The sequence below is a fragment of the Bombina bombina genome, chromosome 5, assembly GCF_027579735.1.
Source record: "Bombina bombina isolate aBomBom1 chromosome 5, aBomBom1.pri, whole genome shotgun sequence".
Lineage (NCBI taxonomy): Eukaryota > Metazoa > Chordata > Amphibia > Anura > Bombinatoridae > Bombina > Bombina bombina.
This window is the reverse complement of record NC_069503.1, coordinates 833,689,869-833,713,104: the sequence shown is the minus strand read 5'-3', so window position 1 is coordinate 833,713,104 and position 23,236 is coordinate 833,689,869.

Below are 23,236 nucleotides of genomic sequence, written 5' to 3'. Positions count from 1 at the left end.
AAATGTCAGAAGTGAAATTACATTAGCTGGTAGCTGGCGTGGATTACAATGTAGTATAGCTAGTAATTCAAAAGGATATATAAAAAAAAGCCTCCTCTTCAAGAGTAGAATATATATTTGTTTTTGCCATCCAGTCAATTGCAATTTTTACTAATGCCGCAATATTATATAAATTAATATCTGGAAATGCAAGGCCTCCTGCCTCAGCCTTTTGCATTAACCTTGATAAAGAAATATGCGTTTTTTTATTTTGCCAAATAAACTGCGAGAAATAGCGATATACTTTCTTTAGATCGCTACTAGATAGAAGCAAGGGAAGATTTTGTAACGGATATAATAGGCGTGGAAAAATAATAGTTTTAATTAATTTAACTCTAGCCATTAAAGACAGAGGAAAAGAGGTCCATAATTGTAGATCTGACTTAATTTTTTTAAATAAAGGCCTATAATTATCAAAATACCAGTGTTTAGGATTTTTGTGTAGCATCAGTCCCAGATATTTAATAGTATCTACTTCTTTAAAGACCTTACTAGATATCCTAGGTGATGTCTTCCCTATGATCAACAATTCACTTTTTTCAGTATTAACTCTGTACCCTGAGAAAGAACCAAATTCTTCCAATAATTGGATCAAGTCAGGGATAGATTGTTGCAAAATTTCTAAAAAGAGTAAGATATCATCTGCATATAATAAGATATTTAAGCGATATGGACCTATTAAAATCCCTGTTAAACAATTCCTTACCCGGATCGCGAATGGCTCTAGCGCTAGATTAAGCAATAGCGGTGATAATGGGCAACCTTGCCGCGTACCTCGCTGTAGTATTATCTTAGGGGAGACAGTACCATTAACCAGTATATGTGATATAGGTTTTGAATATAATCTTCGAATAAATTGCGCATAGTTCCCTACAATACCGAATTTTCCCATCTAAACAAATAAGTGCTCCCATACTATAGAGTTGAACGCTTTGGCCGCGTCCAAAGTTAAGACCGCCATATCATACCCTCTATTTCTCTTAAGCTCTTGCTCATAATTCCAGGCATAATCAAGAAAAGTCGTTTAATTTTCTTATGTTCTTACATGAATTTCTATTGCACATGAACCCAGTCTGATCTGGATGAATAAGTTTCTGTATACAAAATGAGAATCTATTAGCTAAGATAATAGTTAGAATCTTGTAATCAGAGTTTAGGACCGAAATCGGTCTATATGATGCAGGATCCTCTGCATCTTTGCCCTTTTTTAATATAAGAGAGATATTAGCCCGTGAAAAATAGGTTGAAATCGGATTATCTACCGTATAATACCTATTAAATAGATTCTATAATACTGGCAATAAATCCTCCTTTAAAAATGTATAGAATTCTGATGGAAAGCCATCTGGGCCTGGTGCTTTATTTGGTTTCAATTTATCAATAGCTAAACCAATTTCATCTCTTGTTATAGGTTCATTTAACCTGGAAAGATCTTCAACCTGAATCTCAGGGGTCAAGATTTTTGACCAAAACAAATCTTGTTTATCTGGGTTAATTTTAACTGAGGAATAAAGATGCTGATAATAGGAAGCAAATATTTTACAGATGTCCGTAGTATCAGAATATCTAACCCCTTTATCTTTAATGGCCGATATAAGATTTTTTTTCTTCCTGCATTTAATAAGATTAGCAAGATGTTTTGCCGAACATCCGTGAATCCCTTTATAATAACGATTTATTCTTATTTCCTCTAACTGGGATTTTTGTTTTAAATAGAGATCTCGTTATTTTCTAGCAATCACATAATTGTCCCAATTTTGCTGTGAAGAAACACTCTGAACCTGTGAATATGCGATCTTTACATTATTTGCCAATAAAACTTCTCTAGCTTTAATCTTCTTTCCGCGTATACTTAAAAAAGCCATAATCTCGCCCCTAAGAACCACTTTAGCAGCCTCCCAGAAAATTTCAATTTTATTTCTATATTCTATATTATTCCGTCCATACTCTTGCCATTTTATTTTTAACCATGCTTGAAATCTAGGGTCAGAGCATAGAAAGCGAGGAAAACAAAATACTAACTTCTGTGATCTACCCTTATTCCCTAAGGCAAGAGTTAATGAAATTATTGCGTGGTCCGATATAATGATCTCACGGATCTCTGTCCTTGTTTGCCATATAGAGAGAGATTCAGCGACTAAAAACAAATCAATCCTAGCAAATATTCTATGGGCTCTTGATTCACATGTATATTTTAAGCTATCCGGGTTTTGAGTTCGCCAGATGTCTGTCAATTTTAATTTATGACAGAATTTCTGAAAATATTTTGCACTATGTTTATTAGCTACTATATTTTTATCCGAGAATCGATCTATTGATGGATCTAAGGTCATATTAAAATCTCCACGTAAAATAAAATTTTGGCTTTTAAATGGCTATACTCTATTTTAGATTTTTTTCCCAAAATTCTACTGACAATCTATTAGGCGCATAAATATTGCAGATTACAAATTTTATAGCTTTTACATACAATTGAAGTACAATAAATCTAGCTTGATTATCGATATCTATCTTAATTATCTTATAGTCTAAATATTTACTTAATAAAACAACTACACCACATTTTTTATTTGTGGCTTTAGTAGAAATTACTTCCCCTACCCAGTTAGTCTTCAGCTTTGCTGCCTCCGACTCATTAAGATGCATCACCTGGAGACATACCAGGTTGGGTTGAAGTTTGCCTAACGTTCTAATCACCAACTTACGTTTCACTGGGGATGATATCCCCCCCACATTCCAGGACAACAGCCTAATGCTCTCAGACATTATTTAAATAGAAATAAAAAGCCTCCCATAGGCACACCTCGCTAGTTCACCTCCGGGAGAAAGACACATATCACTGATTCGGCTCCTGGGAAATAAAAACAAGGAGGAAAGGAGGAAGAGAGAAGAGAAAAAAAAAAAAAAACACCAACCAAGGACACCAGCAGTCCAAAAAATAAACTGCAGTTTGTAACAATCATATTATTATCACAATAGTCAGACTATGATATATACCTTGCATAATTATCCTAAAGTCTTTAAGAATTAAGTAATCTCTGCTATTGTATTAAATGTCTGTCTGTTGTGCTTGTCCAGCATTACAATCTTCGCCGGGTATACCAGCCAGGCATCTATACCTTTATTAATTAACTGCGTACAGTATGGAGCCACGGCCTTTCTCTTAGCTGAAGTTTCGACAGAGAAGTCCTGAAACAACAAAATCTTGTTGTTACCGAACGTCAATGGCTCACTTTTTTTTTTTTTTGAAAAGATTTAGTAATTCAACTTTGTCCTGAAACCTCAGGAGCCCGAAGATAGTCATCCTTGATCTCACCATCCCGTTGTCCATGACCCTTCTGGGGCCCACCCTGTGTGCTCTCTCGACTATTAGCGGTAACAAATGGGTTGGCATGCCTAGGGCTTGGGGTAGGGTTGTGAAGGTGAAGGACAAGAGATCCTCAAACTCCGGAAGCTCCGGTAGACCAATTAGTTGCTCTAATCCAGTCTGAAGCACTCCTATTGGCTACACAAGTCACGTGTGACACGGAAGCCAGTGATACCAGGGGATACTATCAAACTGTTGCCCGCGAACTACAAGGGACGCAGCGGCGTCTGAATAGAACAGACATCCAAGGTGAGACATAATAGCACTTAGTAAAAATTTGCATTACCAGCTCAACAATGTATATACGCCTGTTTTTTCCTTCACCCACAACGAGTGGGAGACCTGGATAACAATGACTAATTTGACCAGATCTGTATTGAAGGAAGGTGGTGTGCTCTTTGTAACGCAAGACATTTACTTAACAGGAGCAGGATCCGTTTTGTGCTGAGACAGTGACTATAGCTCCCTTACACACGGTGTGAATCTGGACACTGAACTGTGACTTAAAGCATTTCAAGAGGACTTGTCTTATGCTTTTATGATTGTCTTATATGTGTGCGCCTGTGTGCAAACACTGGCTTAATATCTACCAAATGACAATGGTCTTAGTAGTATTTGTATTTCTATGTCTATGTTTATATAAATAAATGTATAGAAAAAAACGTTTTTTAGTTTTTAAAGAATTTTCATAGAATAATATCTTAAAATTATTAAGTTCTAATTCAAAAATAAAAATAAAAAATAATAATAAAAAAAATATACAAAGATTATTGGTTAAAAATAATATTCTTTTATTAGAATCAATATAAAACAGTCAGTCGAAATTGCTTAATCTTAAAGTGGTTATGTGAGAAAGTTGGTACCAACCAATTGTATTGAGGTGTAGCTACAATTAGTATATGATATATGTGTGTAAAATTAGCAAGTCCAGTTTATACCTTGGCAGGTATTTAAAAATACTTTTTGTAAAAGATTTGGCTTTTCGCTCATAAAATGCACCAAAGGTAGAAAATAAGGTATAATTGGTAGAAATACAGTTGTTTAGAGATCGTTGTTGAAGACAACTATTGACACCTGGTTCAACAATAGGTGTTTATTTTCAGCCTTTTTGAAATAAGCCTTTTTGTGATATGACCAAAAGATTTAGGCTAGGTGTTTGAGCCGTTTTCTGTATGTCACAGTAATTATATCACAATAGTTATTGAACACTTAGTTTGTCTTTTGCGATATTATTAATCAACAGACTTTGAATAAGGTACCTTATTTGCAGTTCCAAGTCATATAAGAAGGTTCTTGCGTGTCCAAATGAGGTATAGATGAGAAACTTTCTTTGTCCTTTCAAAGTTTCTAGGAGCGCTTGTTGCAGCGTGTATGTCTCCTGTGAAAGTTGCCTCTGTCACTTCCGTGTCCGGTCTTGACACGCCCACCAAATGCGAGATTGACAGATAGGTAAAGAGCAAGGTTTCTCCAGTGCAGTGTAAGCAGTCTATATCCAAGGTGATCAGTAAGCAGTCTGTATCCAAAGCAACGCGTTTCAGCTCCAAAGAGCCTTTCTCAAGCTTCTGTCAGACCTGCTTAGAATCCTATCTTTTATACCTTTGTTCCTGATTGAGTAAATTGTTTAATTGTTTTATTGAAGCATTGTCAAAGCCAATATCATTTCTGTGTGTGGTTTTCAATATGCTTAAAAGCCGCTATAGAGTATTCATGTATTCTTATTAGAAAAAAATATAATAAAATAAATAAACAACTAAATAAATAATTTTAGTAAAAAACTGGAATAGTTCTCTTTTTTCCTTTGTTGAAAAGATATTTTTTATATTTATATTGGTACTATACTGTGTGTGGTTTCAATATGTTTAAAAGCCACTTTAGATTAAGTAAATAATTATAGTGAAAACTGGAATAGAATTGGTTGGCTTAGTTCTCTTTTTTTCCTTTGTTGAAAAAATATTTTTACATTTTTATATTTCTATTGGTTCTTTCCAATGTATTTCCAAGTTATTACTGTACATTAAAAAGACTGTACATATCTATATATGACCTGCATCATATGAAAAATAAAACTTAAAATTTGTTTGTTAAGATAGAAAAATTATCAGATTTATTTATATACTTTAAAAACGTTTTTTTCTTTGGTAATAAAGGACTAAATAATATATACATATATATAAAGCTGGACATTCTAAGTGTTATAGAACAAACCAATGTGTAATAGATGGGTGAAACAGTCTCAATCTAGAGATTGTAGGTATTTATGATTTCTTGTAGTATTGTGTTATGATCTATGTGAAAAAACTTCTCAGTTCAATTTCTAAATTCAGACCTTGTGGGTGAAGAGTGTCTAAATTGTAAATCCATTTGCTTTCTAGCTGCAATAATCTTTTTTGATTATCTCCCCCTCTCTTTTGTTTTTGTAATTTGGCTATGCCCATATAGTTAAAAAATTTTAGATTACCATTATTACAGGCTTTAAAATGCTTAGGGACGGGTAGGTCCTTATTTCTATCCTCATCCATATTTTCGATGGATAAAATATGCTCTTGTATTCTTTCACGTAGGGGGCGTTCTGATTCGCCTATGTATTGCATTCCACATTTACACTGAATCATGTAGACAATATTTTTATCTGTGCATCTTATACATTCTTGGATTTTAAATTCCCTTTTATTAATATGTGATGTGACTGTTTTACTTTTCTTGGAGTGTCTGCAAGATTTGCATATAAAACATGGGAAAAAACCTTTTAGGTCCTGTCCTGTTAAATCTTTGTCTATTTTTTTATGCTGTTTAATTTGGGTTTGGCAAGTATGTTTTTTAAATTATTAGCTTTTCTGTATATGAACCTCGGTTTTTTAGTGATAAAGGGGCCAATAATTTTATCTTGATGTAGTATGTGCCAATGTTTCTTTAGTATTTTTTCTGTTATTTTATAGTTTGCATTGAAATCACTTATGAATGGGATATTTAGTTTATTATGTTCTTGGTGGGTGTTGTCACTAAATTTTTTATTATTTTTGTTTAATATGGTATTTCTTTCCATTTTTCCTACTCCTTGTCTAATATTCTCTACAAATTCTTCCCTATAGCCTCTTTCTATAAACTTTGCCTTAAGTGCTTTTGATTGGTTATCATAATCCTCAGGTTTGTTACAATTTTTCATTACCCTCAGCATTTGTCCTTTTGGTATATTGTTCTTCCAGGCTTGATGATGGCAGCTACTTGAATGGATAAAATTGTTACTATCTACCGGTTTAAAGTAGGTTCTTGTATTGATAGTATTGTTTTCAATATAGATTTCTAAATCTAGGAAGTTCAAATTTGTGTTGCTTATTTCTTTGGTGAAGCGTATATTATAATTGTTATTATTCATTTCGTTAAAAATTATTTCAAAATTCTCAGGGGTCCCTCTCCAAATAATTATTACATCGTCTATATATCTTTTATATAGGACTAGGTTTGCACCCAGCTCGCGAGTGTCAAGGAATTGTTTTTCCCAAATTCCCATAAAAAGATTTGCATAGCTGGGTGCAAACCTAGTCCCCATTGCAGTTCCACAAATTTGAGTGTAAAAAAAGTCTTCAAATAGAAAATAGTTGTGTTTTAAAATAAAATCAATACTCTCCAGAATAAAATCCTTCTGTTCTTGTTTCATATTATTATCATCATTAAGAAATTGTTTAACTGCCTCTATTCCTTGGGTATGATCAATGATCGTGTACAATGATGTGACGTCACAACTTATTAGCAACATATTTTCTTCCCAAGTTATATTTTCTAGGAGTTTTAGGACTTCTGTGGAGTCTTTTAGATAGGAATCTAATTTCACTACATAATTTTGGAGATACCTATCGATGTATTGGGAAAGGTTCGCTGTGACGGATTCTATGCCTGATATTATCGGCCTACCTGGGGGGTTAGTTAAAGATTTATGTATTTTTGGTAATATATAAAAGACTGGGATCCTTGGTGTTTTGTTAAGTAAAAAGTCAAATTCTCTTTCGTTAATGACCCCTAGTAGTTTATTCTTTGTCAGATATGCACATATAAGACAATCATAACTGCTACTAAAACTATTTATTCAGATGACTTGGGGTATCTGATTTTTATGTGAAGTATTATCTACCACCAGCGCATAGATTTTTAGTTGTTTAATCATAAATACTTGTCTTATGCTTACACAGTGACTTTGTATTTTCCCTAAAGTTGGGCATTTTTTCATTATTTATCTACTGTTATAGAGTGATATTAACATCAATTCTGTGACATTTTATTAATTTTAGGATTAGATAATAGCATATTAATTATATTAAACATATATTTTTAATTTTGTGTGACCAGTCACTTTATATTTCATGTTATTTATAAAGCTATATATTAACTGATTATATTTAGTGCCATATCAATTTTCTTTTCATGTGTTTATTAAACAATATTTATTAGTGAAATATGTTTTCCCCTTTTTCTTATTGATTAATACTTCTAGCTCTGGTAGCGCTGCTCCTGATATCTTTTATTGTACATTTTTTACCCTTTAACAACCATTAGAGAGAGTTGTTAATCTTGAACAGCCTGAAGTATTTGTTGGTTTGCGCTGTTGAATATCTATCAGTTTATTAGTTATATTGTAGCTAGCTTAGGGTTTATTTTATAGATAGGTAAGTATTTAGTTTTATATAGGAATTATTTAGTTAATTGTAGTAATTTTATTTAGATTTATTTAAATTATATTTAAGCTAGGGGGGTTAGGGTAAGACTTAGGTTTAGGGGTTAATATGTTTATTATAGTGGTGGCAACGTTGGGAGGGGCAGAATATGGGTTAAAAAGTGTAGGTAAGTTGCAGCGACATTGGGGGCAGCAGATTAGGGGTTAATAAATATAATGTAGGTGTCGGCGGTGTCCAGAGCGGAAGATTAGGGGTTAATAATATAATGTAGGTGTCGGCGATGTCGGGGCGCAGATTAGGGGTTAATAAGTGTAAGATTAGGGGTGTTTAGTCTCGGGTTCATGTTAGGGTGTTAGGTGTAGACATAAATGTATTTTTCCCCATAGGAATCAATGGGGCTGCGTTAGGAGCTTTACGCTGCTTTTTTACAGGTGTTTTTTTTCCTATGGGGGAATCGTGCACGAGCACGTTTTACCAGCTCACCGCTAACGTAAGCAGCGCTGGTATTGAGGTGAGATGTGGAGCTAAATTTTGCTCTATGCTCACTTTTTTGCGGTTAACGCCGGGTTTGTAAAAACCCGTAATACCAGCGCTGTCTGTAATTGTGCATAAACTGCTCGTTAGCACCGCACCCCTGTTAACGCAAAACTCGTAATCTAGGCGTAGGTTCTTTTAATTGAAAAAATACTATAATGTAAGATTTTTATTAATATTGTCTATGGCCTAGATTTGGAGTTCGGCGGTAGCCGTCAAAACCAGCGTTAGAGGCTCCTAACGCTGGTTTTGGCCGCCCGCTGGTATTTGGAGTCAGTGATTAAAGGGTCTAACGCTTTACAGCCGCGACTTTTCCATACCGCAGATCCCCCTACGCCATTTGCGTAGCCTATATTTTCAATGGGATCTTTCTAACGCCGGTATTTAGAGTCGTTTCTGAAGTGAGCGTTAGAGCTCTAACGACAAGATTCCAGCCGCCTGAAAATAGCAGGAGTTAAGAGCTTTCTGGCTAACGCCGGTTCATAAAGCTCTTAACTACTGTACCCTAAAGTACACTAACACCCATAAACTACCTATGTACCCCTAAACCGAGGTCCCCCCACACCGCCGCCACTCGATTAAAATTTTTAACCCTAATCTGCCGACCGCCACCTACGTTATATTTATGTACCCCTAATCTGCTGCCCCTAACCCCGCCGACCCCTGTATTATATTTATTAACCCCTAACTTGCCCCCCACAACGTCGCCGCCAGCTACTTAAAATAATTAACCCCTAATCTTCCGACCGCAAATCGCCGCCACCTACGTTATCCCTATGTACCCCTAATCTGCTACCCCTAACACCGCCGACCCCTATATTATATTTATTAACCCCTAATCTGCCCCCCTCAACGTCGCCGCCAGCTACTTACAATAATTAACCCCTAATCTTCCGACCGCAAATCGCCGCCACCTACGTTATCCCTATGTACCCCTAATCTGCTGCCCCTAACATCGCCGACCCCTATATTATATTTATTAACCCCTAATCTGCCCCCCTCAACGTCGCCGACACCTGCCTACACTTATTAACCCCTAATCTGCCGAGCGGACCTGAGCGCTACTATAATAAATGTATTAACCCCTAATCCGCCTCACTTACCCTATCATAAATAGTATTAACCCCTAATCTGCCCTCCCTAACATCGCCGACACCTACCTTCAATTATTAACCCCTAATCTGCCGACCGGAGCTCACCGCTATTCTAATAAATGTATTAACCCCTAAAGCTAAGTCTAACCCTAACACTAACACCCCCCTAAGTTAAATATAATTTTTATCTAACGAAATAAATTAACTCTTATTAAATAACTTATTCCTATTTAAAGCTAAATACTTACCTGTAAAATAAATCATAATATAGCTACAATATAAATTATAATTATATTATAGCTATTTTAGGATTAATATTTATTTTACAGGCAACTTTGTAATTATTTTAACCAGGTACAATAGCTATTAAATAGTTAAGAACTATTTAATAGTTACCTAGTTAAAATAATAACAAATTTACCTGTAAAATAAATCCTAACCTAAGTTATAATTAAACCTAACACTACCCTATCAATAAAATAATTAAATAAACTACCTACAATTACCTACAATTAACCTAACACTACACTATCAATAAATTAATTAAACACAATTCCTACAAATAAATACAATTAAATAAACTAGCTAAAGTACAAAAAATAAAAAAGAACTAAGTTACAGAAAATAAAAAAATATTTACAAACATAAGAAAAATATTACAACAATTTTAAACTAATTACACCTACTCTAAGCCCCCTAATAAAATAACAAAGCCCCCCAAAATAAAAAATTCCCTACCCTATTCTAAATTAAAAAAGTTACAAGCTCTTTTACCTTACCAGCCCTGAACAGGGCCCTTTGCGGGGCATGCCCCAAGAATTTCAGCTCTTTTGCCTGTAAAAAAAAACATACAATACCCCCCCCCCCAACATTACAACCCACCACCCACATACCCCTAATCTAACCCAAACCCCCCTTAAATAAACCTAACACTAATCCCCTGAAGATCTTCCTACCTTGTCTTCACCATCCAGGTATCACCGATCCGTCCTGGCTCCAAGATCTTCATCCAACCCAAGCGGGGGTTGGCGATCCATAATCCGGTGCTCCAAAGTCTTCCTCCTATCCGGCAAGAAGAGGACATCCGGACCAGCAAACATCTATCAGCCAATCGGATTGAGCTCGCATTCTATTGGCTGTTCCGATCAGCCAATAGAATGCGAGCTCAATCTGATTGGCTGATTGGATCAGCCAATCGGATTGAACTTGATTCTGATTGGCTGATTCCATCAGCCAATCAGAAAATTCCTACCTTAATTCCGATTGGCTGATAGAATCCTATCAGCCAATCGGAATTCGAGGGACGCCATCTTGGATGACGTCCCTTAAAGGAACCGTCATTAGTCGGGAGACATCGGAAGAAGAGGATGGATCCGCGTCGCCTGCTTCAAGATGGACCCGCTCCGCACCGGATGGAAGAAGATCGAAGATGCCGCTTGGAGAAGATGTTTGCCGGTCCGGATGTCCTCTTCTTGCCGGATAGGAGGAAGACTTTGGAGCACCGGATTATGGATCGCCAACCCCCGCTTGGGTTGGATGAAGATCTTGGAGCCAGGACGGATCGGTGATACCTGGATGGTGAAGACAAGGTAGGAAGATCTTCAGGGGATTAGTGTTAGGTTTATTTAAGGGGGGTTTGGGTTAGATTAGGGGTATGTGGGTGGTGCGTTGTAATGTTGGGGGGGGGGGTATTGTATGTTTTTTTTTACAGGCAACAGAGCTGAAATTCTTGGGGCATGCCCCGCAAAGGGCCCTGTTCAGGGCTGGTAAGGTAAAAGAGCTTGTAACTTTTTTAATTTAGAATAGGGTAGGGAAATTTTTATTTTGGGGGGCTTTGTTATTTTATTAGGGGGCTTAGAGTAGGTGTAATTAGTTTAAAATTGTTGTAATATTTTTCTTATGTTTGTAAATATTTTTTTATTTTCTGTAACTTAGTTCTTTTTTATTTTTTGTACTTTAGCTAGTTTATTTAATTGTATTTATTTGTAGGAATTGTGTTTAATTAATTTATTGATAGTATAGTGTTAGGTTAATTGTAGGTAATTGTAGGTAGTTTATTTAATTATTTTATTGATAGGGTAGTGTTAGGTTTAATTATAACTTAGGTTAGGATTTATTTTACAGGTAAATTTGTTATTATTTTAACTAGGTAACTATTAAATAGTTCTTAACTATTTAATAGCTATTGTACCTGGTTAAAATAATTACAAAGTTGCCTGTAAAATAAATATTAATCCTAAAATAGCTATAATATAATTATAATTTATATTGTAGCTATATTAGGATTTATTTTACAGGTAAGTATTTAGCTTTAAATAGGAATAAGTTATTTAATAAGAGTTAATTTATTTCGTTAGATAAAAATTATATTTAACTTAGGGGGGTGTTAGTGTTAGGGTTAGACTTAGCTTTAGGGGTTAATACATTTATTAGAATAGCGGTGAGCTCCGGTCGGCAGATTAGGGGTTAATAATTGAAGTTAGGTGTCGGCGATGTTAGGGAGGGCAGATTAGGGGTTAATACTATTTATGATAGGGTTAGTGAGGCGGATTAGGGGTTAATAACTTTATTATAGTAGCGCTCAGGTCCGCTCGGCAGATTAGGGGTTAATAAGTGTAGGTAGGTGTCGGCGACGTTGTGGGGGGCAGATTAGGGGTTAATAAATATAACATAGGGGTCGGCGATGTTAGGGCAGCAGATTAGGGGTACATAGGGATAACGTAGGTGGCTGCGTTTTACGGAGCGGCAGATTAGGGGTTAAAAGTGTAATGCAGGGGTCAGCGATACCGGGGGCGGCAGATTAGGGGTTAATAAGTGTAAGGGTAGGGGTGTTTAGACTCGGGGTACATGTTAGGGTGTTAGGTGCAGACGTAGGAAGTGTTTCCCCATAGGAAACAATGGGGCTGCGTTAGGAGCTGAACGCTGCTTTTTTGCAGGTGTTAGGTTTTTTTTCAGCTCAAACAGCCCCATTGTTTCCTATGGGAGAATCGTGCACGAGCACGTTTTTGAGGCCGGCCGCGTCCGTAAGCAACTCTGGTATCGAGAGTTGCATTTGCGGTAAAAATACTCTACGCTCCTTTTTTGGAGCCTAACGCAGCATTTGTTTTAACTCTCGATACCAGAGTTAAATTTATGGTGCGGCCAGAAAAAAGCCCGCGGAGCGTTAACAGCCCTTTTACCGCCGAACTCCAAATCTAGGCCTATATTAGCTGTTCCCTTTGAGTGAACATGACATTTATCAACAGTTATAGATTTTCAGTACACATTTTGTGAACACAAAACTGACAGTATTGGATATGTAATGGTTTTATGACCATTTTGGGTGAAAAGCTTCACACTTTATGACCATCTGTGCATTAACACATTGTCAATTTTTATTTTGCAGACAATAGTCTTTTAACAGTAACTCATATGTGTGAACAACAATAACAAACTCAATGAGTTTTAACAAAATAATCTGTCCAGATTCAGATCTAAACCCTAGTATCTAGCTATTATTATTTTTTAATTAAAAAAGTACAGCCAATGCATTAAGAAAGTTTAAATTTGTCTTTATTTAAAACCCAGAGCAGTCGGTTTATTATGAGAACTGCATTTTAAATATCATATGCATATGTAAAAGGCTTAAATTAAATGCAGTATACCTGATCACACTTTTGTTGGGTTAAATGGTGATTCCAGCCAAAACTGGAATACATTTGGATGCATTTCAGTTTTTAATAGAAGCATTTTTGTAATATACATGTATTAGCAAAATGCTTCAAACAAAAGCTATAGTTGTTTTAAAAGTTTATTTAAAGGGACAGTCTACTCCAAAATTGTTATTGTTTAAAAAGATAGATAATGCCTTTGTCATGAGATGCAGGCCACAGCATAGAAGGTACAATGCTATTTTATTGCAGAGCATAGAAGTATACAACTTGTGCAACACATCTAACTTGTTAACTGCGACATAGACAATAACGGCCCTAAACCACGCCCCAATCCGGTGACGTCACTTCCCACTCTCATCACATCTTCCCGCTTTTCAAAGGACAAAGCATACTTTTTTTTTTTTTAATACATCAAATAACAAGGTATACAAGAAGCATACAGAAATAGTTTTGTTTAGTATATAACAAATAACAAGCTAAATAGAATATTTATATAAAAAACATGAAATACAATCCTGACTTGAACATCCGGGTAGACTACCCTAGTCCACAGTGACTATGGGATTATTCTGCCCATACTTCCGGTCACTGCTCTAACTAGTGCTAATCCCAATATCGGACTGGAAGTTTCACCACCCTTCCACTAGATGTCATTTTACATGAACTGCCCTCTGATACAGAAGAAGGTGATTGAGAGTCTGCTGGAAGCAGAGAAGTATCCCTGCTATGATCTTGCTGAGGGGAAGGCACCCCTCTTAAAACAGGGGATCCAGTCCCAAACTCTGAGGTACTGGCTGAAGATGTCTTCGATTTCGACGTGTGACTGTCCCTCCATCAGTAAGGACTACATAAGACCTTGGTTCTGGAGAGTGTCCAATTACCGTGGCAGGCGTCTTCAATTTCTTCTCATCATCCAGTTTAACTCTGACACTTTGCCCCACATTCAGCTCCTGCAAGGGCCTTACAGTGTGTTTCCTGTCATAGAAGAATCGATAGCCCCTTTTAGCCTCTTCATGCCTCTTAAGGACCTCTTCCCGAGGAACGGAGCTAGTTAGCTGGAAGACACCCACAGAGGGCAAAGTGGTGTGAATCTGACGTCCTAGCATCAGCTGTGCCAGGCTAAAACCCGTGGCTTGAATGGTAGTCGCCCTATAGGCCAAGAAGGCTAGGTACAGTTCAGACTGCATTCCGTTATCACTCACTAACTCCATTGGTATGCCCCACCGGATGAACAAGCTCTTGGGACGAGTGATAACGGCTTGACTTGTGATCTCATTCAAGGGTGCAATCTCCAAATACCTGGAATAGTAGTCAATCACGACTAGGTACTTTTTCCCGTGCAGTTCACACAAATCAGCAGCTATTTTCTGCCACATGCCTGCAGGCAGCGGAGTAGAAATCAAGGACTCCCTTCTCTGAGTAGGCCGGCGTTCACGGCAAAAGGCAAATTTTGACACATGGCTTGCGATGTCAGAACTGATCCCAGGCCACCATACTTCCGTAGCTGCCCTTTCTCTTCACTTTGTATTGCCCAAGTGGCCATCATGAATCCTGCTTAACATCTCCTGCTGCATGCTAACGGGAATAACAATGCAGTCCTGGAAAAGAACCAACCCATCTAGCTCCGTGAGCTGCAACCTTTCTGACTTGTAAGAACTTAAAGACATCCAGGCTGCCCTGCTCTCGGGCCAACCTTTTTTTATGTACTTAATAACTTCTTGAAGGTCAGTATCTAAATATGTCTCCTTTTTTATTTGCTCTAGCTTCCCTGCTGAAATGGATTTGGATGCCAGAACTGAATCTACATACACTTTCACATCTGATTCCATTGAAGATTCTTCATCAGCAGCCAGCGGGAGCCTGAAAAGTGTATATGCCACTACCAGTTGTTTCCCCTGCGCATGCACTGCCGGAACATTGAACCTGAGCAGCCTCATCAGAAGACTCTGGCATCTTAGGGGTGTTTTGTCAATGTCATAAGAGTTGATTAGAGGGACTAGCAGTTTATGGTCAGTCTCCAGACTAAATTTCTCTAAACCCATTAGGTAATGCTGGAAGCGCTCACAGGCCCAAACTGCAGCCAGGCACTCTTTCTCAATTTGGGTGTATTTCGACTCAGCAGCCGTCAGTGTACGGGAACAGTAGGCGATGTGCTGTAATTTGTTCTCATTCAACTGCAGTAGGGTGTCCCCTAACCCATAACTGATCACATCAGCACTAACCACAGTCTTTTTAGAAGGGTCGTAGAACCCCAACACTGGGGCAGACCCCAGCAGGGACTTGACCTGCACAAAAGATTCTTCCTGTAAAGGTCCCCAGAACCAGGCAACATCTTTCTTTAGCAACTCTGTGATAGGGTGTAGTATTGTGGATATATATGGAAGGAACCTGCCCACATAATTCACAAGGCCCAATATTTGTCTCAGCTCATGTACATCAGAAGGACTTTTCATCTGTTCAATAGCAAGGATTTTAATAGGGTCCAGCTTGATGCCATCTCCATTGATAATATGCCCAAAGTAACATAAGTCAGCCTTCCTAAAATGCATTTCTTCTTATTTAATTTTAGCCCAGACTCTCTAATGGTCTGCAGCACACAGCTCAATCGCTGATCATGTTCTTCCAATGTAGACCCATACACCAAAATGTTGTCCTTGACGACTGCTGTGCCCTCATGGTCCCTTAGGAGAGAACTCATCTCTCTTTGAAAGATTTCAGGAGCAGAGGATATCCCAAAGTGTAGTCTGCAGAAGCAAAACTGACCTACCGGTGTAATGAAGGTAGTCAGTTTGCGGCACTTTGGATCTAGAGTTATCTGTCAGAAGCTGCGGGAAGCATCCAGTGTAGAGAAGAACTTCGCCCCAGCCAATTTTGGAGCTATGTCTTCAAGTGTCGGCAGCACATATCTCTCTCTCTTTACCACCTCATTCAGCCTTTTCAAGTCTACACAGATGCGTACCTTCCCGTTTTTCTTTGCAACAGGCACAATGGGGGCACACCAGTCAGTTGCTTCAACAACCTTTTAAATAACTCCCCTATACTTCATACGCAGAAGTTCCTTCTCCACTTGAAGCATGAGTGGGAATGGAATGCTACGAGGAGTGGTAATGCTGTATGGGACTGCGTCACCTTTAAGTGATATTCGGACTGGGTTGCAATTCAGTAGGTCCAATTCACCAAACATTTCTTTTTGAAATCTCATTCACTCTGGCGACCAGGTCCAAACCACAGGCTGCTTTTCTGCTCAACAGGTTGTTAACACACTGACCTTTAAGCACATGTACCCACATGGTGAATTTCCCCTGCTTGTACTCGCAGCTGGCAAGAAATGTCCACGCACAATCGATGCGGCCACCAGGACTATTAACTTTTGTTGTAACTTTCGCCAGCTGAGGCTGTTGAGGCAGTTTTATGAATGCTGCAAGGGACATAAACATAATAATGTCTGCTCCTGTGTCAATCTTAAAGGCAACTTTGGCTCCTATTACAGTAAGGGTAACCCGACAATCTTCATCTGAACCAGACAGTTCAACAACAGACCATAAAAAGGACACTTCTTGACTCTCCTGGTCACTACCCATCTGCATCTCTTTAATGTATTCAGTTTTACACGCCACTTTAAAATGGCCCATTCGGTTACATTTTCTACATCTTTTTTCTCTAGCAGGGCATACAACACTCTGATCATGGGTATGGTTACACCACGTGCAGCGAGCATGCTGTGCCCATCCGCTTCTGGGCCTATCTGTTGCCCTTGGTCTACCGCTCACACTAGGCCTTTCACTAGCAGCTCTCCTGAACTGCTGCACTTCATCCACAATAATAAGCTTAAGGATGATTAGAGGATTTATGGCATTGAAGCCAAGTGCTGAATTAGACACTGCAGTATTTCAAATTAATTAAAAGAGAATAATACTTTATTAACACATATATGCACAAACGAGCAAGTTACCAAATTGGATCAACAGGGAAATGGGTATTGGGCTTCCATTCCTATTAGATCAGAAAGGAGTGGAAAGAAAAAAGAAAAATGTATTGTATAAGGTGAGAGTTATCAGGCAGTGCACACAGACTATGCGCTCAAAGGCATCCTCCTGCCTGTGTACTGCTGGGATTGAACCCAGTAAGCCGATTTCTAACTGTATTCCCTATATCTTTTCACACCATACATACATACACAGTATTATATCAATTCCTCTTTATCCGTTTTCATCTTATAAAGGGCATAACTATGTTATCTTTATTCACTCCAAGGCTTGCTAAGTAGATGAGAGATACAGTATATCACAATGTATCACAATGTGTCTCACAGCGTGAACACCATACTTACATACATACACAGTATTATATCAATTCCTCTTTATCTGTTTTCATCTGATAAAGAGCATAACTATGTTATCTTCATTCACTTAATTCACTCAAAGGCATGCTAAGTGGATATGAGATACAGTATATCACAATGTATCACAATGTATCACAGCGTGAATAGTTTCAATATTATGTTACTGAAAAACGTAACGTAAGGGGTACTCGGAACGCTCCTCGTCTATTTGTGTGTGAATGTCATATCACAACAGCACCATGTCCATTTTCCAAGTTCAAACCCCCCATGAAAAAAATTAAGTTGGAATTATAACTAGAAAGCAAACCGTAGCTCCCACAGTCTAAGGCCCTACACACAGGTCACGCCCACCGTCGCGCTTCGTCACTAGTATGAGACTTCGTCAGGGCATAGGGCCGGCCCAGCCATTCAGTCCATCTGTTATAGTCTCAGGTTGCCATGGTAATGGCATGTGTTTTCGGAAGTGTTACCCGCATACCAATTTTGGCGATCACATTTATTAAGTACTATTAAACTCATTGTGAGTCTTTAACATATTTAGTTATCCACAGGTTTGAGAGTCAAAGATCATTTTATCAAAATATTTTATTGGACACTGTCTTGTTAGTTTGGTATCATTAAGACACAACATTAAACCATAAAAAGTCACTTGTATCAGTTACCAAAAACGTTTTTATTGTTCACATTTCTCATAAGAAATATTTAAACTAATTTATAAAACCTATTTAGATTTTACATTGTCTACCTTGCTCGGTTGATACTGAATAAATCCAAAATGAATCAAAGCAACTGTTATATCCATACATTATTGCTCCCAATGTATTTCTATATTCCGAAAACAGTTCATATATTGATCAAATTAAAAAAAAGCCTATTATGATATTCCTATATTGTTATTTTCTCAGAATTGTACTAAAACTCAGTCTTTATTAAAGGATTTCAATATACTTAATATCTAAAAAATTCTATTTATGTCATATCATACTTATTTATAAAATTAACATATTAATGTTTATGAACTTTAAATAACATTATATTAGACTTATAAATCCTAATCTTAATAGGTGTCATGTTATGTTAATCACTTAATATTAATATACGTAGGGGGTTGTATTTCACATTCCTAGATGAAAAATGGAATGCTGTATTATATATTATTATTATTATTATTCTTTATTTATAAAGCGCCAACAGATTCCGCAGCGCTGCCCATGGGTACAAGGATAACAGTACAGTGGAGAAACAATACGATAAGACACAAAATTTTAGAGACAAATACAGGGGGAGTTGAGGGCCCTGTTCCCATGGGAACTTACAATCTAGATGGGTAGGAGGATTGGAAACAGGAGGTGGGGACTGCAGAAGTGAGAATGATATTAGTGAGGAGATAGAGGGCAACTGTTAGTTAGTTGGTTAGTTTGTTAATAAGTCGGGTGATAAGCTTCCCTGAACAGAAAGGTCTTTAGGGAACGTTTAAAGGAGGAGAGGTTAGGGGCAAGTCTGACATCTCGAGGAAGTGCGTTCAAGAGGGTTGGTGCCGCACGAGAGAAGTCCTGTAGTCTAGAATGAGAGGAGGTGATGGTAGAGGATGCAAGAAGCAGGTCGTTGTTGGATCTTAGGGGACGGGCAGGAGTATATTTGTTGATGAGTGAGGACAGGTAGGGTGGGGCAGCATTGGTGAGGGCTTTGTAGATCAGGGTGAGAATTTTGAATTTAACTCTGTTGTGAATGGGGAGCCAGTGAAGGGACTCACAGAGAGGCGCAGCAGAAACAGAGCATTGAGAGAGGTGTATTAGTCTGGCGGATGCATTTAGGACGGATTGGAGGGGAGAGAGGCGGGAGAGAGGGAGGCCAGTTAGTAAGTTGTTACAGTAGTCAAGTCGGGAAATTACCAGGGAGTGGATGAGCTGTTTGGTAGTTTCAGCACTCAGAAACGGGCGAATTTTGGAGATATTGCGTAGGTGGTTGCGGCAGGATGAAGAGAGCAGTTGGATGTGGGGAATGAAGGACAGATTTGAGTCAAGCGTGACTCCGAGGCAGCGGACTTGGGGTGATGGGGAGATAGTGGTGCCGCCAACAGTGATAGAGAAATTAGAGACGGGAGTGGAGCTAGAGGGGGGAATTAGAAGTAGTTCGGTCTTGGACATATTTATTTTTAGGTGGTGAGAGGCCATCCAGGAAGAAATGCCAGATAAGCAGTCGCTGATGTGAGAGTTGACAGAAGGAGAGAGTGCAGGGGTGGAAAGGTAGATCTGGGTATCATCAGCATAGAGGTGATAGCTGAAGCCATAGCTGTTGACAAGTTTACCCAGTGAAGAAGTGTAAATAGAGAAGAGTAGAGGACCCAGGACAGAGCCTTGAGGTACTCCAACAGACAGGGGCAATAGAGAGGAGGAGTCACCAGCAAAAGAGACTGAGAAGGATCTGTTAGAGAGATAAGAGTGAATCCAGGAGAGGGCAGTGTCACAGAGACCAAGAGAACTGAGAGACTGTAGGAGAAGGGGATGGTCAACAGTGTCAAAGGCAGCAGATAGGTCAAATAAGATGAGTATAGAGTAGTAGCCTTTGTTTTTAGCAGAAAGGAGATTGTTAGTAACCTTGGTGAGAGCAGTTTCAGTTGAGTGTTGGGGACGGAAGCCAGATTGCAGGGGGTCAAGCAATGAGTTGGACGACAGGAAGTGGGTTAGGCGATTGAAAACTAGTTTTTCAAGGAGTTTTGAAGCTAGTGGGAGCAGTGATATGGGGCGGTAGTTTGCAGGGGAGTTAGGGTCGAGGGAGGGTTTTTTGAGGATGGGGGTGACCTTCGCATGTTTGAAGGAGGCAGGGAATGAGCCGGTAGAAAGGGATAGGTTAAATATGTGAGTAAGAGCCGGAGTGAGGGTGGTAGACAGAGGAGGAATTAGATGTGAAGGAATAGGGTCAAGTGGGCAGGTAGTGAGGTGTGAGGAAGACAAAAGGGAAGCCACTTCACTCTCAGTGGTTGGGAGGAGGGTGCAGAGAGTGGCAGAGGGGGTGACTGGGAGCGGAGTTGGGAGATTGCAGGTTTGTGTTGGGATGTTTCCTCGGATTGCAAGTGTTTTATTGAGAAAATAGACAGCGAGGTCTTGAGCACTGAATGCAGATGAGGGGGGTGGTGCAGGTTGGTAGAGGAGAGAGTTGAAAATAGAGAAGAGTCTTTTAGGGTTTGAGGAGTGAGTGGATATAAGAGAGGAGAAGTAGGTTTGCTTAGCTAAGCAAAGGACAGAGGTGTAAGAGTAGAGAATGAACTTATAGTGCATGAAATCATGTTCAGAGCGGGATTTCCTCCAGGCACGCTCAGCAGTGCGGGAGCATTTTTGTAGGTGACACGTTTGTTGGGAGTGCCAGGGTTGGAGCTGACGACGTGGGGCTTTGCGAGGTTGGGGTGGAGCGAGAGTGTCAAGTGCAGCAGAGAGAGTATTGTTATAGTGGGTTATAGCAAGGTCAGGGCAGGATATCGTGGAAGTGTGGGGGAGGCGTAGTTGAATAAGATTGGAGAGTTGGGGAGCGTCCACAGTGTGCAGATTTCTGCTGGTGCGGGGGCGAGAGGGGGAAGTAGGTTTAGTATCTATATTAGGATTAAAGGTGAGCAGATGGTCTGAGATGGGAAATGGGTGACATGCAACATTAGAGAGAGAGCAGAGATAGGAGAATACCAGATCAATTGAGTGTCCTTCGCGGTGGGTAGGGAATAGGGTGGATTGTGACAGGCTGAAGGAGTTAGTGAGTGAGAGAAGTTTAGAGGCAGCAGGGGCAGATGGGTTGTCAATGGGGATGTTGAAGTCCCCTAGAATTAGAGCAGGTGTATTTGTGGAGACAAAGGAAGGAAGCCAGGCAGCAAAGTTGTCAAGGAATTGGGAAGTTGGTCCAGGGGGGCGATAGATAACTGCCACTCTGAGAGAGAGAGGGGAGAACAGGCGAATGCAGTGCACTTCAAAGGAAGAAAAGGAGAGAGATGGAAATGGGGATAGGTACTGATAGGAGCAGGAGGGGGAGAGTAAGATGCCAACACCGCCACCGTGTCTCTCACCTGGCCTAGGTGTGTGGCTAAAGTGAAGACCACCATGTGTGAGAGCAGCAATGGAAGCAGTGTCAGAGGAAGATAGCCAGGTTTCAGTAATAGCTAAGAGGTTGAAAGCATTGGAAACAAACAGGTCGTGAACAGTTGTAAGCTTGTTACAGACGGAGCGAGCATTCCAGAGGGCACAAGAAAAGGGAGGGGTTAGGCGCTGTGTGTTAATTGAGATGAGATTGTTGGTATTGCGTGACCTAGGATTTTTGCAGTGGGAGATGGAGCGAGAGTGTAAAAGTGTGGCGATTGTTGCAGGGCCAGGGTTAGGAGAGACATCACCAGCAGCAAGCAGTAGTAGCAGTGAGAGAGACAGAAGGTGAGAGTGAGATTTGTAGGAGCGGGAATGGTTAGACACAGGAGAGTTAGAGGGGGAAGAGTTTCTAAGGAAACAAAGTAGTTCATGAGAGGACAGCATAGGGGATGAGAGAAGGGAGGGGGGGATATGGATAGTGTGGGGATTGTTGTTATAGGGACATGCAGTGATTTTTAGGAGAAGGGAAGACAGAGAGAGCAGAAAAGGCATAGAAAGCATTGTGTAGAAGTATAGATATTAAGTTTACCTGTTAGTTGGTCTGCAGTTTCAACCTCCAGTTTCCAACTCCAGTGTGCTAACTCTTGCTACTTGTAACATAGAGCTACTTAGAACAGAGAGCCATGGGCCCAAAATGAGCCTTAAGCCTTCTCCATATGTAGGAATGAGAAGTGATGAAATGATTCTAGGCAGCTGTTACAGGCAGTTTTAGCTAGCAGGAATTACACACTTGCAAATTAGAGAGGGGGTGGGGTTAAAGGCTGAATAAGTTTAGATAATATAAGATAAAATGATTACAGGTAGACAAAATGGAGACAGAGAAAATGGTTACCAGAGGAGTCTAGCACAGATTAAAGGGGCGTTTAAAAGCAGTCAGTTAGGCAGAAGCAGGAAGACATACCAGAGGAGACTAGCACAGTTTAAAGGGGCGTTTAAAAGCAGTCAGTTAGGCAGAAGCAGGAAGACATACCAGAGGAGACTAGCACAGTTTAAAGGGGTGTTTAAAAGCAGTCATTTAGGCAGAAGCAGGAAGACATACCAGAGGAGACTAGCACAGTTTAAAGGGGCTTTAAAAGCAGTCAAAAGAAGGTTGCTTAAGATTATGGTTGCGTCAAACACAACTATTTTCTGTTTGATAATAAAGTATATTTGCAAAAGAAGGGCACATCAATAGGCACATGCTGTCCACCGACATATGCTAATTTGTTCTTAGGATGGAATGAACATACCTATATCCTTAATCAAGGCATAAATCCATTTATGAGATTTATGGATTTATACATTCGCTACATCGATGATGTGCTAAGGCACAAAAGAGGATTTTACAAAGTTTCTGTGTTGGCTCAATGATAATGCTCATGGAATGCACTATACTTCTACGATTGAAAAGACTAATATCTCTTTTTTAGACCTTGAAAT